This window comes from Podarcis filfolensis (genome assembly GCF_964270895.1).
Source record: "Podarcis filfolensis genome assembly, chromosome: 9".
Lineage (NCBI taxonomy): Eukaryota > Metazoa > Chordata > Lepidosauria > Squamata > Lacertidae > Podarcis > Podarcis filfolensis.
Genome location: NC_139610.1, coordinates 61518435 through 61533828, shown reverse-complemented (window position 1 = coordinate 61533828; position 15394 = coordinate 61518435). Strand labels below are relative to the sequence as shown.

General features: G+C 43.5%; 1 long non-coding RNA gene across 1 annotated transcript; it reads right to left on the bottom strand.

Annotated features, from left to right (window-relative positions):
- On the bottom strand, positions 1 to 14292 carry LOC310742546. Its single transcript, XR_014538536.1, has 3 exons — positions 14205 to 14292; positions 10272 to 10395; positions 1 to 1891 (listed from the first exon to the last, which is right to left on the bottom strand). It is a non-coding gene; the product is annotated as an uncharacterized lncRNA (long non-coding RNA).
- Between the last annotated feature and the right edge of the window lie 1102 nt (positions 14293 to 15394).

Below are 15394 nucleotides of genomic sequence, written 5' to 3'. Positions count from 1 at the left end.
TTTATTTTTTTGTTAATGAACACACATTTAATATGCTGGTGCAGCTTACAAGTGGCAATGCTCATTTCCACGTCCCCATTTTTTTGTTTAATAACTATGCTTAGGAGTTATTTGACTAAGCTTCCAGGCATATATGCATAAAAACAAAGGCATGCAAATGTTAAAACAGGACTGTTGACACACGCCTGTGTAGTTTGGCGCAAGGTAGCATGGAAGAAGGCTGTTTTATTACCTTTATGCAATTTCAAGGTTGTCATGATAACTATGAAAATCTTATTCTAGGCCACGGCAAATAGGGGCAATAAATGTCAAGCAACCCTATTGCCATAAATTACCGGCAGCTCTGCAGATTTGGCAGGGCATTTGTGTATTCTGAGTTGCTGGATGTGGCGGATGTGACACGGAGACGAACTTCTTTGAAGACCTGCGAATGCCCTTGAACCCAGAAGCCAGCCTATAGGTTACCACCGCAGCATGCAACCATCAAGACTTTCTGTCCTTTTGAAAATAATGGCACAGGGACAGCCAGCGTTTGATGTCACTCTCTGCATGTCTATGCATAGGGGAAACATCAATGGTGAAGCTATCTAGGATGACATTACAAAGCCTATCAGGCTCCCCGCTTCAGTATACATAAACTGGTCACCAGCTGTGATCTAGGTGAGGGAGGGGGAGCGAGAGAGCACACACTAGAGCATCAGTCTTTGTGTTTTCCTCTGAGGTCCCCACACTGAGCATATTCAATATTAAGGCTGCTGTTGAGCTGCTCTATCCAGTTTTCAATGCCTTAAAAAAAATGGGGGAAAACAAAACAAAACGTAAGATTTATTCTTTAAAATGCCAGGGAATTTCTCCCACCTCAATTTGTCTCCAATTCAACAGGTACCGCAAGTTTTTTTAGTGCTTCAAAAATGTACAAAACCTCTTTGACCAGATATAACAGTGCCCCCAAACAAGCACAAGTGAACTATGCCCATTGTAAGCGCATTATGCCAATGTCTGGCTTCTGAGAAGCAACTGGCTGCAATCCTGCATACATTCAAGCTGCTTAACAGCCACTGGTTTCAACGGCATTTAAGCACCTAACTATGTGCAGGATTGCAGGCTGCTGCAGTTATCGGTACCCAGCCAAAGATGCAGAGATGCTTCCTTCGAGTTGTTCTGTATGCCAAGAGATAGCAGATATTTCTTATTTACTGCTTTGTCTCTGGAGAGCCTTCTGTAACTTGAATACTATCAACAAGACCTGACGGTTTCTAATCTAATTAACATAGCGTCTGCTGCTGTTGCTGCTGCTGCTACTGCCGCCATGCCTTTGTTTCAAAAAGGAGGAAAGCTATGTAAGTCAATCCCAGCAATGCAACTTTTTAAGCTTAGTTTGTTTAAAGCCTCCATGGTGCTACAAAAGGTCCTGGATTTCATGAAAGTGTCTTTTCCCTGTGACGTTTAAGGTATGGGAGGAGTCCCTGCAGTACAGCTCCTTCTTATACTGCTGAGATTAGCAGATAGAGACATGGCCCCACCCACTTTGGGCTTGGCCGCCACCCACCACCAAATCCAGCCCCACCCATCATGAATGTGGTCCACCCTACTCACATTTCCCCAAGGAAATGCAACCCTCAATTTCCCCACCCATTCTAAATGTAGTTTTGCAACCTGACCTCACAGCCCTTCCTACTAAAGGGATATGGAAACGTGCCCATTTTAGAGAAATAGCTACCTTCTTACCTTGGTAATCTTGGACCTTTCAGTTTCTCCTTAGGGGTATCACTTCTCAGGATTCTCTTATTCCCCGAGGACCAGCCATCAGACTCTGGTCTTGGGGGAGATGAAACAGGCTCCAGTGTTTGCAGGTCCACTCAAGATAGACTAAGGGGTGGATCCATCTCCACTTGCAAAAGGAATAGTAAATCCCAATTGTGTTCAAGGAGCAATAGTGGGGTAGGAGAGCTGGGGGAAAAACACTTGGCAACCAATGCGCCTCTTGGGTTTCAGATACTACATGGGTAAAGGTAAAGGTAAAGGGACCCCTGACCATTAGGTCCAGTCGCGGACGACTCTGGGGTTGCAGCGCTCATCTGGCTTTACTGACTGAGGGAGCCGGCGTAATGTGGCCAGTATGACGTAGCCGCTTCTGGCGAACCAGAGCAGCACACAGAAACACTGTTTACCTTCCCGCCGGAGCGGTACCTATTTATCTACTTGCACTTTGTGCTTTCGAACTGCTAGGTGGCAGGAGCTGGGACCGAGCAACAGGAGGGGATTCAAAGTGCCGACCTTCTGATCGGCAAGCCCTAGGCTCTGTGGTTTAACCCACAGCACCACCCGCGTCCCTCCAATGCGCCTCCTGGGTTTCAGATAGTACATGGGTAGGTGAGTCTGAAAACCCAGGGACACAAATAATGTATTTAGTGTTAACTTTGGAAGTGTATACTTGATTCTGACCAAACTAAAATATAGATCAGGAGCGAAAATATACATCAGGAGGCTTAGCTTGGCCAGAATGGCTTTTTTTGACACTCTTCCCCTTCCCCAAACTAGTTTTTTTTCCCAGTGACACCCCTGTAGAAGCTGGTCTGAATGTGATGTCAATGCCTGGATGGAGGAATCTCCTGGGAACTCTATATATTCTGTCCTGAGTTTCATCATGGAAAAAGGGGAGGATTCAATAATGTGATAACAGCAAGGGTGATGCACTTCTACTTTTCACCATTTCCCTTCCCTGTGTCCCTAACCTTGACCCTTAACTCCACCCCAGGACATCTAGAAACAAGCTGTTCATGCTCCTGATTGGATGCGGGAGTGGTCACAAGTAAATAAAGTCTACCTGGAAGAGGCAATAACTTTCCCCACATCAAAAAGTCGCAGCCTACCTGGGTTGCCCATTGCTGGTTCAGGAGTAATATCTGCAAATTGTGCAGATGGGTGGGAGACTAGCATGAGCTGTATTTCCAATACACATAGGCCACTGGCAGTCAGATGGGCTGCCTGGCTGAATTAGAACTGCAAAAGAAAGCACCTGGAAATATACGTTTCCAAAAGCTTATCTTCATCCAGAACACCAAGCAGTTGACTGAAACAGACGTCATTGTTCGACTCAAGAGAGATGCAAGTACGCAACCAGATTTTAAACATTCCTTTGCTTGTAACAGCTAAGTAAGTTGCTCTTTTAAGGAGCTGATGGAGAATCTTGTGATGGTTCAGAGGTCTGCTGAGGTATATAGATGCATTATGGTTGCAAACGGAGAACTGTAGAATCAATTCCTGCTTTATTCAATAAACACTAAAATGAACACTGGTGCCATCAAGTCAGAGACTCTAGTAATACTAGACTGATGATGATAACAAAAACTTATACTCCATCTTTTTACAATAATATACAAAGCAGCTTTCCCCCATGGTTCAGGTAAGCTGTGCACTAATTTTTTTGAGGTGTCATTTGTACATATCTGTTCATAATGGTTGACATATCAGACTAAGACTGGGCTGATCCAGGGTTCAAATCTCCACTCAACCTTGAAACGCTCTCTCTCTCTCTCTCTCTCTCTCTCTCTCTCTCTCTCTCTCTCTGTGTGTGTGTGTCACAGGCTATCATACCCACAAGGCTGTTGTGCAGATAAAATGTGTGTGTGCTTGTGTCTTTTTGCCAATGTGGATTTCAAGCTTCACCAAATGATCCATTTAATTCACAACAATGTGTGGTTACTGCTCATCTACTGTGTAGGATCCAAACATCTCCCATCTAGGAAATCCCATCTCTTCATTATAGAGATGCTGCATTTTGAATGGCTGGGAAAGTACAATTCTATTGCTAGGAATATGGGACATTTTGTGCCGGCTGCAAAAGCCACAGTGACCTAAAGTACAGTCAGGAATGTGGTTCCATGACTGCGACAACCTTCTGTTTGCACTTTGAATGCTGAGTAAATGATTGCTGCTGCTGAGTGTATGTATAGTTTCTCTCAGCTGCAGAGTCCATTGCAATCTGGAGCACTGTTGGGAGTATGGTTGCATGGATATCACACGAGAGACACCTTTTGCACACTGCTAGCGGCAACACTGAGGATGAGCGACACACCACACTGCCATTGCAGTTGCACAAAGTTGTGTGATTCAAAAATCAGTGCACATAGATGGACTGCCGCAGTCTCTGGAACTGACTAATCTTCCTTTCTCCCTCGTCAGTTTGAAATGCAACTTGGCAGCTCTTGGAGGAAACATCAGACTTTGCCTTGAGACTTCAGCTTGAATGGTCACAGAGCTCTGTGGCTGATAAACAGGGCTGTAGAAAGCAAAATTAAAACTCTGCAGCCAGGGGATCAAAGTTCTGAGGCGGGATAAGCTGAATTCAGTGAACATTATAAACCATGCAGCTCGGCACAATTTCCCTGTGTTCTCCTGCACTGAACTTCTACCCACTTATTCTCTCTCCCCCCCCCCCCAGATGCATCTCACTGCCTAAAGGGAGAAAAATATTATAGGCATCGCCATTGCTTATGAACAAGTGCCACAGAAGCAAAGAGTTATGCAGAGGGAGTACTTGAAAGGACTGGTCTTTTCTGGGCTGGGGATAGGTGGGCAGGGATGCTATATTAACAACAAGGAGGATTAAGATATATAGTGTGGTGTGAAATGACAGGGATGGGTACAGGATCGTGGCAAGAAATGGAGTATGGCAATGAACTGCTGCGGTGGAGTAAAAGGTTATTTGCAGAATACCCAGAAACCGAAATACCATATGTCATTGAAGCAGCTATTTGAAAGCTTTTCTAATAGCCTGGGCTTATAGCTTTGGGGCTTTCTCTTGGAGTTTTCAGGCTTAGGTGTCACCTTCTTATGAATGACAGCATTTCAGGGTCACTGGATTTGAAACATCGTCATTACAAGACAACTGAAATGTACTTCAAAGATTCGCCCGCCAGCAAAGAGGTGAGGCTGAACAGGATTCAATGGCCTAAGTCATTGGGAACTGCAAAGAGAGATGTGGAGAAACTGGGATTTTCTGGTAGCGATAGGGTTTTTTGTTTTTACATGAAAGATGCATGCAAAACATTGAAAAGCACATTTTACAAAAATGTGCACATTTTACATACAAAGTTCACACAAACAGCATATAACGGGATGGAACAGAATGCAACAAGACAGGATAGACCTATGACTGAGTGCCAGAGAGACTAAAATGGGGCAGAATAGATGCCTATCCCATTCCTGTATGGGTCTGGGTTGATTTTGTTGCAGAGTTATTATGCCCTCTGTTTGCTTCCCCATTACTAAAGTGACCTCTCACTTGACCTTGCAAACAGCACAGGGAGAGATGTTCTTGCTTCATCTTTCCTTCCTCTTGTGTTTTATCTGCCAAGACATACTATCATGTTATTTATAGATATACTATGGGATGTGTAAGCAAAACATCTGATGCGTACACATCTGTTTCATGAATCAGACTTCACGGCTTCTGAAACTAGGAGGAGGTGCGAAGCAAGATCGTATTTGCCAGGCCTTACGATCTGGAGGCCAGAAAGCTGGAAGCAGTGAAGTTGTGAGCAAGGTCAGTGAGCAGTAGAGATAGTTTGAGAGTACCTCAGCCTGTTTCCAGTCAACAGGTTCCTCAGGGTTAAGAGCTAGGTTAGAATCTTTATAGGACTAGGTGAAACCCTATTGGCCCTTTGTGTCAGCTGACTACCACTGAGTTCATATCAGCTATCCAGCCTTCCAGCTATCCACAGGACTGGAGCACTGTGAAAAGCAACCCAACAGGAAGCCTATCACTGTGGCACAGACAATGAGGTAAAGAATGGATGATTACCGCTGTGGTTGTCCCCCAAAAGTAGTAAGAGCTTTTGAAGTACTCCAATCAAGCCAAACTATTTTTATTATTAAATCATTTTGGGATACTTTATGGGAAGCACTTAATTAGTTACCAATAACTGCCTCTCCTCATATGAACCAATCTGGACCCTTAGATCATCATCTGAAGCCCTTCTTTGTGTGCCTCCCCCAAGGGACATCCAGAGAATGCGAACACACGAGAATGGCCTTTTCTGTGGTGGCTCCCCATCTGTGGAATGGTCTCCCTAGGGAGGCTCACCTGGCACCTTCGTTACATATCTTTAGGCACCAGGCAAAAACTTTGAGGGTTATAACACCAGTCCTGAAAGACCTACATTGGCTCCCGGTATGTTTCCAAGCACAATTCAAAGTGAAGGCGCTTACCTTTAAAGCCCTAAATGTCTTCTGTCCTATATACCTGAAGAAGCGTCTCCATCCCCATCATTCAGCCTGGACACTGAGATCCAGCTGCTTTTCTGTATGCATTTATAATTTTATTCTAACAAGACCTCCACCTTAGGCCTCAGACACGCTCCACGTGGCTCTGTCCCCATTCCATTAGAGTGTCTCCACCAAACTCAGTTAGTACTAAACCTTTAATATATATTTGGTTCTCAAACACCTTGGTTCTCAAATGCCTTGGTTCCCAAACACTGGAAACCGAGAAGAGTTCCAGTTTTCAAACGTTTTTTGGGAAGCCGAACGTCCAATGTGGCTGTTGGCTATTGTTTCTGGGGCGCCTGCACCAATCAGAAGCTGCGCCTTGGTTTTCGAACATTTCGGAAGTTAAATGGACTTCTGGAACAGATTAAGTTTGGCACTATTGTTTTTGCTATTTGTTTTTGAGGCTTTTTCGGTTAATTTGTTTTTGTGACTGTGTGGAACCCAGTTCAGCTACTGATTGATTGATTGTGTGACTGCGGAAATGGATAAAAGCCCCCCATCCAAACAATGACTATCATCAATGCAGGTAAGAAAAAAAAAATAAATTAATTTTTATCATCTACAATACTGTCATTTTATGAATCAGTGGTCTCATTAGATAGTAAAATTAATGTTAAATTGCTGTTTTAGTGGTTGTTTTTAAAAGTCTGGAACGGATTATTCCGTTTTGCATTACTTTCTATGGGAAAGCGCGCCTTGGTTTTGGAACAGATGTCCGGAACGGATTAAGTTTGAGAACCAAGGTACCACTGTACTTTTTCTCATGCTGATGATTTGGCTCATGGAATTGTCTCCTGAAAAGCAAGTGTCTCCTTCTCTCAATTGCAGCACCTGTGGCCTACAAGACCTCCACAGAAGCTAAAGATGCTCCAACCTACACAAATTGCTGCAAGCTCGTTGCATACCAGTCATAGTGAAAGGCAGATTTGGTAGGTCTGTCACCAGAAAACCACCCTGTCTGCTAGGATGATACTTAGGGACACTGAAGTGCTTCTTATTCATGGATCGTTTCAAATCTGAAAATGGTTAACTTTGATTTGGCTATTGTGAAGTAAGTGGTGACTCTGGCTTTGATATTATGTGGTGGATCAAGTAAGAAGGCCTTTGGAAGGAGAATGCAGGGCGGTGAACTTAATGGTTCACAAAGAAGCTGACCAAGCTTCTTGTGGTCAGTAGATAAAAGGCTCCGGGAACTTTCTAATTTAAGAAATGTAATTTCATGTGTGCAAATTCATTTTTAGAAACTGTTCTCTGTGCAAGTTTCTAAAGTTGTAAGCACCCGGGAAATGCTTTTTTAAACACTTGTCTCTCAACCTCCTCTTTCATGTTCCTTACATCTTGCATTATGCTGTGCTCCAGCCTCCCACAGCCTGATATGATTCAGTGGATGTTACATAATCTATGTCAGATTTATTATTCAGTAATACAAGGGAGAGGGGAACTGAGCAGCAAAATGAAGATAGGAGAAAGACGGGAGGGTTACTGCAGGTTAAGTACCTCTTAGAAAAGAACAACAGGAACCATTTCAATGGAATCAGTCTCTTTAGAGAGAATTATATGTGTGGAACCTGATTGCCTGGAGAGTGGAGGAGTGAGACCCTGACCCCACCAAAGTCAATGGGACTTTCATGAGCTTGTTTCAGTGGGGTCAGAATTTCACTCCACCTTTTAAACCACAATGCATTTTTAAAACCCACACCTCACCTATATTTCACAGTAATTGCAGCTGTTTTTACTCAAGGTTGCTTCTCTTTGCACTTTATAAATGCGGCATTATTAGAATGAGTGACACTTCAGAGCCTACATGTAAACAAAAACCTATTCTATGAAGGGTTTAGTTTTAGAAGCAAAAACACAATGGGTTCCTTTGGAGACCTGTGAATAGCTGCCGTGTTTCCTTCAGCTCATGAGTATGTCAGCGAGCCACTTGGGTGCACAAATCATTCATACAAGAAATATTTACATATATGCACATCCAACGGCTGTATCAAACTTAATGCTTAAACTATGGTTTAGGTCTGTCTTCCACACACTGGTGTCCTCCAGATGTTTAGGGCTACAACTTCCGTAAGCTCAACATCAAAAAAACTAAGATCATGGCCACTGGTCCCATCACCTCCTGGCAGATAGAAGAGGAAGAAATGGAGGCAGTGGGGGTTTTTTACTTTCTTGGGCTCCATGATCACTGCAGATGGTGCCAGCAGTCACGAAATTAAAAGATGCCTGCTTCTTGGGAGAAAAGCGATGACAAACCTAGACAGCATCTTAAAAAGCAGAGACACCACCTTGCCGACAAAGATCCGTATAGTTAAAGCTATGGTTTTCCCAGTAGTGATGTATGGAAGTGAGAGCTGGGCCATAAAGAAGGCTGATCGCTGAAGAATTGATGCTTTTGAATTATGGTGCTGGAGGAGACTCTTGAGAGTCCCATGGACTGCAAGAAGATCAAACCTATCCATTCTTCAGGAAATCAGCCCTGAGTGCTCACTGGAAGTACAGATCCTGAAGCTGAGGCTCCAATACTTTGGCCACCTCATGAGAAGAGAAGACTCCCTGGAAAAGACCCTGATGTTGGGAAAGATGGAGGGCACAAGGAGAAGGGGATGGCAGAGGACGAGATGGCTGGACTGTATTCTCGAAGCTACTAACATGAATTTGACCAAACTGCAGGAGGCAGTGGAAGACAGGAGTGCCTGGCGTGCTCTGGTCCATGGGGTCACGAAGAGTCAGACACGACTAAACTACTACAACAACTTCCGTGCAACTGATGAGAGTTGTAGCCCAAAACATATGGAGGGGAATCAGCTTACAAAAGGCTGGTTTAGAGTTACATGCGCGAACCTCAGACTTTTGACCTCCTCCTTCATCAGGTTTGGGCAGGATGCAGATGGGGACAGGCAAATCTGTCAATTTCCATTACTAATTTTTTCAGTCTTAAGTTCAATTCTTCACATTTCCACACAGGTTTGCATTTTTTCCTGTGATATTGACAACTCAACCATTTACTTCATGCCAGTTTGTAGTGTTCTGAAAATACTGTTTGTATGCCTCCATAATATCCACAACTCTTAACAATTCACTCTATTTCATTTATATATGGGCTTGCAGTCCCACTAAATGATTTTCAGCATAACAACACAACATAAACAATATTACAACTCCTTTAATACCTTGGAACCATCAAGAAATATACATACACACACAGAGAGAGTCTTTATATCATGTTGAAATTATTGTTGCCAAATGACTACATTCTTTGAAATTGTAGTTTTGAGTGCCATGTTGAAAAGCAACATTTTTCAGGACACAACTGCAGATAGAGCCCTGATCCCTTGGACTAGAATAGTCAAAAGGAACTAGATTGGTTAAGTCACATAATTGCATACCTTAGCTATGCATTGTGTAAATCCCTGGTCAGAAGTAATGCATGTGGGCTTTTTAGAAGAACCAGAAGCTAAGTGAGCAGTAACTTCTGCAACTGGCTTTCAAGCCCTTCTTGTAACATTAGAAGAAGATGCAGTATCGTGCCTAAACAGAGCATATTTAGGAAGTGGGAGGATTTCTCAGCAATATTTAAAAGATCTTTCTTGGACACAATGAATATTAAAATGCAAAACAAAGACAAAAACAAACAGAAAGGTAGCAGATAAAGGAAAATGGTTCTGGCCTAGCTTTTCCCCTGACATGATACTTTTCTGTGTACAGAGATGTTGTGTGTATTTGAGTAATATTCTGCTGTAAGAACACAGGAAAAATCCTACTGAATCACATCAACGGTCCATCTGATTCAGCAACCTGTTTCTTAAGTGGCCAGCCAGATACCTATTGGAATCCCTTAAGTGGGACTTGAGGGCACAGGTGTTTCTCCCTAACAGTTGGCATTTAATGGAATAATTGTCTTTGAACCTTGACGAGTATCACGGGGGCTCCAGCTCACAGCAGACTGACCACCTGGGTGAGAATTTAGCCAACATCTCCAATAATTACATAATAAATACCTATAAATGTGTGGGTGAATATTGCAGAAAATGATGAGATAGCCAGCAGCATTGCCACGGGGATTCCATTACTGCTACTTTGCCATGAGGTGAGCATGCAGGTCCATTTTAATTGCCTCTGTTTCTGCACAATAAAGTTGTATGCAATTTTAAATATGCATCACTGTTGCCAATTTTAAACATCTCTCTTACATTTATTAAACAGATCAAAAGAATATACAAACATAACACCCCCTCCTTCCAGCTGAAAATTCCAGTACAAATGTAAAGTTAATGAAGTCACTAGGGTACTGAGATGCATAAAAGTTAGACATACAATCTCAGAATGATCAGGGCCTTGAGAAATCATACACAGCCATTTGTGGTAAGCAATTGACCCGAGTAGGTGTGATTTTCCTGTGCCAGGAATGATTCATTTCATTCGGGGTTGCAAAATGAGACTCATTCAGCAACTAGCAAAAACTGAGAACAAACAAATATCACTTCTCTTCTTAATTTTTTTTTAAAGCTTCCTTTCCTCACCCCCACTCCTGAGTGTAAGAGCTCGAATTGCAAACAGACTGTGTGGAATCTGGAATGATGCAAGATAACATTAATTTATGAATCACGATTAAATGAGACTCTGACCTCTTTGTCTTTTGCCATCTGCATTCACAATGGTAAAAACATCCAAACTTTGTTTTATTTTTAAAAAACTTAAATAATTTTCACTACTGCCCTGGTTTATTTAATTATTGCAGTATATGCAACATTTGAGTATATGAAACAGAGAAGGCAAAGTTTTCTGAGCATTCCAGGAATCTTCTGCACTATATCAGTTTGGTGTAAGGCAATGCTTTTAAGTTGGTCTAAGACAACAGGAGTCCTACCAACCTAGCAGTTCAAAAGCACATCAAAGTGCAAGTAGATAAATAGGTACCGCTCCGGCGGGAAGGTAAACGGCATTTCCGTGTGCTGCTCTGGTTTGCCAGAAGCGGCTTAGTCATGCTGGCCACATGACCAGGAGGGTGTACGCCAGCTCCGTCAGCTAATAAAGCGAGATGAGCGCTGCAACCCCAGAGTCGTCCACGACTGGACCTAATGGTCAGGGGTCCCTTTACCTTTACAAAGATAACAAGAACTACAAAATACACAAAGCGATATTTGTAGCTGGACAAGCATGGATTACTTGCCTGATAAAAGACCACCTATTATGCCCTTCATCAAACCAGATTCCACTGCATCCATTGCATTTTTTCCTAGGGAGGCTATTTTTAAATGTGCCTACTGGGAAATAAATGCTACTGAACTCAGGGGAATTACTTCTGAGTAAACATGGTAGGAATTGGGCTGTTCACTGCTCAAAGCACTTTATGATGTCAGTGATCCTTACAACATCCCTCTAATGTTGGCCAACATTATAACCTAATCATGGTTGGGTTCAATTCTATTCATGTCGGCAGAATCTAGGTATGACCAGCTTCGACTAGATCAGGGTCAGTGCTGTGGAACTTTACAGAACAACAAACACCGAAAATATTTAGGGCCCTGCCACAAAGAGCTTACAATCTGAATTCCAATGGGGACAAGAGATGGGGAAGAGACGGTGGTAACTGGGGAAGAACATGTAGTTTCACATATTTCAGCTTGGTTTGGTTTGGATTTTCAGTGGAAAATCTTGTTCTTTTTCATGACTATGATATACTCGTATCTTATTTCTTCTCTATCCAGAAATGCCCGGCCAAATGTCCATAATGAAAGGAAGTTGATGTGGTTCTATGAAGAAAAAATCATTTGCAATAAATGACATCTATTCTGGTATGTTGGTCGCTGATGCTGTGGAATGTGGGGCAATGCTTTCAAAACAAGGATGGATGACCAACTGAAGAAGAAAATGATTTTCTCCAGATCGGGGGTAGCTATAACAAATTTTGTTTGCTTAGAAGGGCATATGGTGTGTTAAGGGGTGGATAGTACCTCTGTTGGGGGACGCATTGTGCTCCTTCTGGGTAATTTGTGTACCTTTGGTCCCCACCTGCATTCAGCTCTCACCTGTGGCTCCTGGAAACTGTCAACATGTGACAGAGGCCACACCCTGGGAATGGCTTTAACTCAGGCATAGGCAAACTCGGCCCTCCAGATGTTTTGGGACTACAACTCCCACCATCCCCTAGCTAACAGGACCAGTGGTCAGGGATGATGGGAACTGTAGTCTCAAAACAGCTGGAGGGCCAAGTTTGCCTATGCCCACTTTAACTGGCCAGCTAAACAAGGTGAGGGTAGCCAATGTGCCTCAAACCCTCAGTGAGTTAGGGACTTCCCCAAATTGCATGTGGATTGAGCGGATGAGACCAATAGTGGGTCCAATGGTCAAGAAGGCGATTACTGCACATGCTGTAGAGGGAAGTGAGGGGCAGATGGGGCTCATCAACCTGGGAAGGGAGCCCCTCTAGGAAAAGGAAAACTCTGATCCTAAACCTCCATTGCCTTGCCAGATATCTTCAGGAGAAGTAAAGGCTAATGAGTAAACCCTACACAAAAAGACATTTGGGTGGCACCCTGGGTGGCAGGCAAGCTGGTGCCAAATGTATTGCTGTGCTTTCTTTTGGAGCACATCAGTGAGGCTGAGATGGAGGTCTCGTCGTCTAGGCAGCCCAGGACCTCCATAAATACTGCCCAGGCTTGTGCCCCAGGGTGCACTGCGGTGCTGCTAATGCAGCGGTTAGACGGCACCCCCAGAGGTGTGCTCCATTGTCTCTCGAGACAGACAGACACCAACAACAACAAGAAAAAGAAAATGACTATTCAAGGGTTGAAAGGCAGATTTGTCAAATTTAACATCTTTACATGAACGCCCCACCTCTGCAGAAAAACCCAAAAAACTATTACCTTGGCCATACCTGGGTACACGTTTTATCGTTGTGAAACTTTTACAGTGGTACCTCTGGTTGCGAACAGGACCGTTCGCAACATGAAAAGCCCGCAACCTGAATGCTGTATCTGCGCAGGTGCACAGCGTAATTTGGTGCTTGTGCATGTGTGCGAAGTGCGATTTAGCGCTACTGCAGTGAAACCCGGAAGTAACCTTTTCTGGTACTTCCGTGTCGCTGCGGGATGCAACCTGAAAAAATGTAACACGAAGCAAACGTAACATGAGGTATGACTGTACTGTTAAACAGCACCCATTTTATTATACATTCTGAGCACCTATGAAAGGACTGGAGTGAGCTGGAAAGTACACTGGTGGACCCCGGACCAATCTCTGGAGAACAGAATGGCTCCTGGGGATGGGGGTCAAATTACAAAATGGCCTGTGATGGTGGCCAAGTCAGGGGGTGGAGGGGAGGTTTCTTTTTTTAAAAAAAATTATTATTATTAAACACACATTCACACCCACACTGTTTCTGTGGCTTTTTTCTCCCTCTGATAACCAATGTGGTAGAAAAGTTGAGAGTGCAGGATGAGGACCTGGGGGGCCCCGGTTATAAACCTCCACTCAGCTGTGAAGCTTACCGGATGACCCTGGGCCAACCTCTCAGGGTAACCTAGCTCACAGGGTTGCTGTGGGGATAAAACAGGGAGGGGTGGAGAACCATGTATAGGACCCAAGAGGAAAAGGCGATATACAAATGTTATAGATAAATAGCCTTGTTGGAGGTTAGGAAATGTCAAGAACACTACATTTGCCTGCATTCCTCCCAGAGGTGAACAGCAGCTACTGGAGGAACGGTATTTTGGCTTAGGGGGTGATGCTGAGGGAAGGGTATTTTGGTTTTTTTTAAGGCATTTCTTTTCTCTGTCTGGGCTAATTCCCTGACTTTAAAGAGCCCAATCCTCTACTCAAAAGCAAGTCCTCTTGAGTTTCATGGGGCTAATACTCAGAAAACTAGGAACACGGACTGCAATCAGTCGTCTCAAGCTGCTAATAGGCTTGAGGTAAAATCAAGTAAGTACCTGTTAGAACTGTGCTCTTAATGGCCTCTTGAAATTCTCTGCCCTATTAGTGGGCAAAGAAGTTGGGTGGGTGATTTTACCACCTTTCTCCAGAGTGAGGAGAAATTCTTCAACCATTTATTGTTTGGGGTGGGGGAGTGTGTGTGTATGTGGATGGGCTCACCATTAGCAGTGGGAGTAGCAAACTTTTTATCTTTTTAACCTAACATTGTTGCTGCTGCCAATGACAACAGAAGCAAAATGGCTGCCATTTTGAATCCTCCACAATGTCCTTGACCTGGAGTCCTTCCAAGGCACTGTGAGGGAAATATGGCGGCCATCACACACACACAAAAAAAAGATGGTGAGGAATACTTGGGGGATTTTTTAAAAACAGCTTTTTATGGCTTTCATTTTCTGAGGGGAGGTGGGTGAGAAAAAGAAAATTCTCAAAAAAATTATCTTCATGGTTAATAATATTGGGGGGGGGGACGGACTGGGAAATGTGTGGGGAAAGGATTAACTGGTCTGCCAACCTCAACCCTATTCCTCCTGACCCCATTATCCCCTTCCTCCTAGATTGTTTTTAGGCAAAGGAAAATATATCTGGAGAACTGACCATGGATCTCTCACATCATATTTAGTCTGTGAAATGCAGAAAATGCCCATGCCTGCTTTGGAATAAGGAGCAATATTGGTAGCAACATATACCAATACATTCGTGCCGGGAGCATATGTGGTGATAATTATTGAATGCGCTGAACTAGTGCACTTTTCCTCAGCTGGCGTTTGATTAGCTTTTCTTGTAGCTGCTTCCTGGTTAAGAAGGCTTTTTTTAAAAAAAAACAAAAACAAAAAAAAAACACCACCACTGCAAACCCTTTAACCACCTCACCTCCCTCACTTATGTACACACACATATAAAACCCCAAGAGAGAGAGAAGACAAGGATAGTAAACATCCAAAGGTCATACGGAGGCTGTTGTCTAGAAATTTTCTCTTCCCCTCGCATGGCCTGCAAAACACACAGACACACACACACCTGTTTCATTCAACGGTTTTGGAGAGAAGGAGTGGGAAATCTGGCGCATTCAACCCGCCTGGAAATTTTGATACTTTTTGTCCATGCAAAATATAGAAGGGTAAAAAGACCACAGCTTTTCACTCTGTTTCCACACCATAAGCACATTTAACCACCCTGCCAAATAATC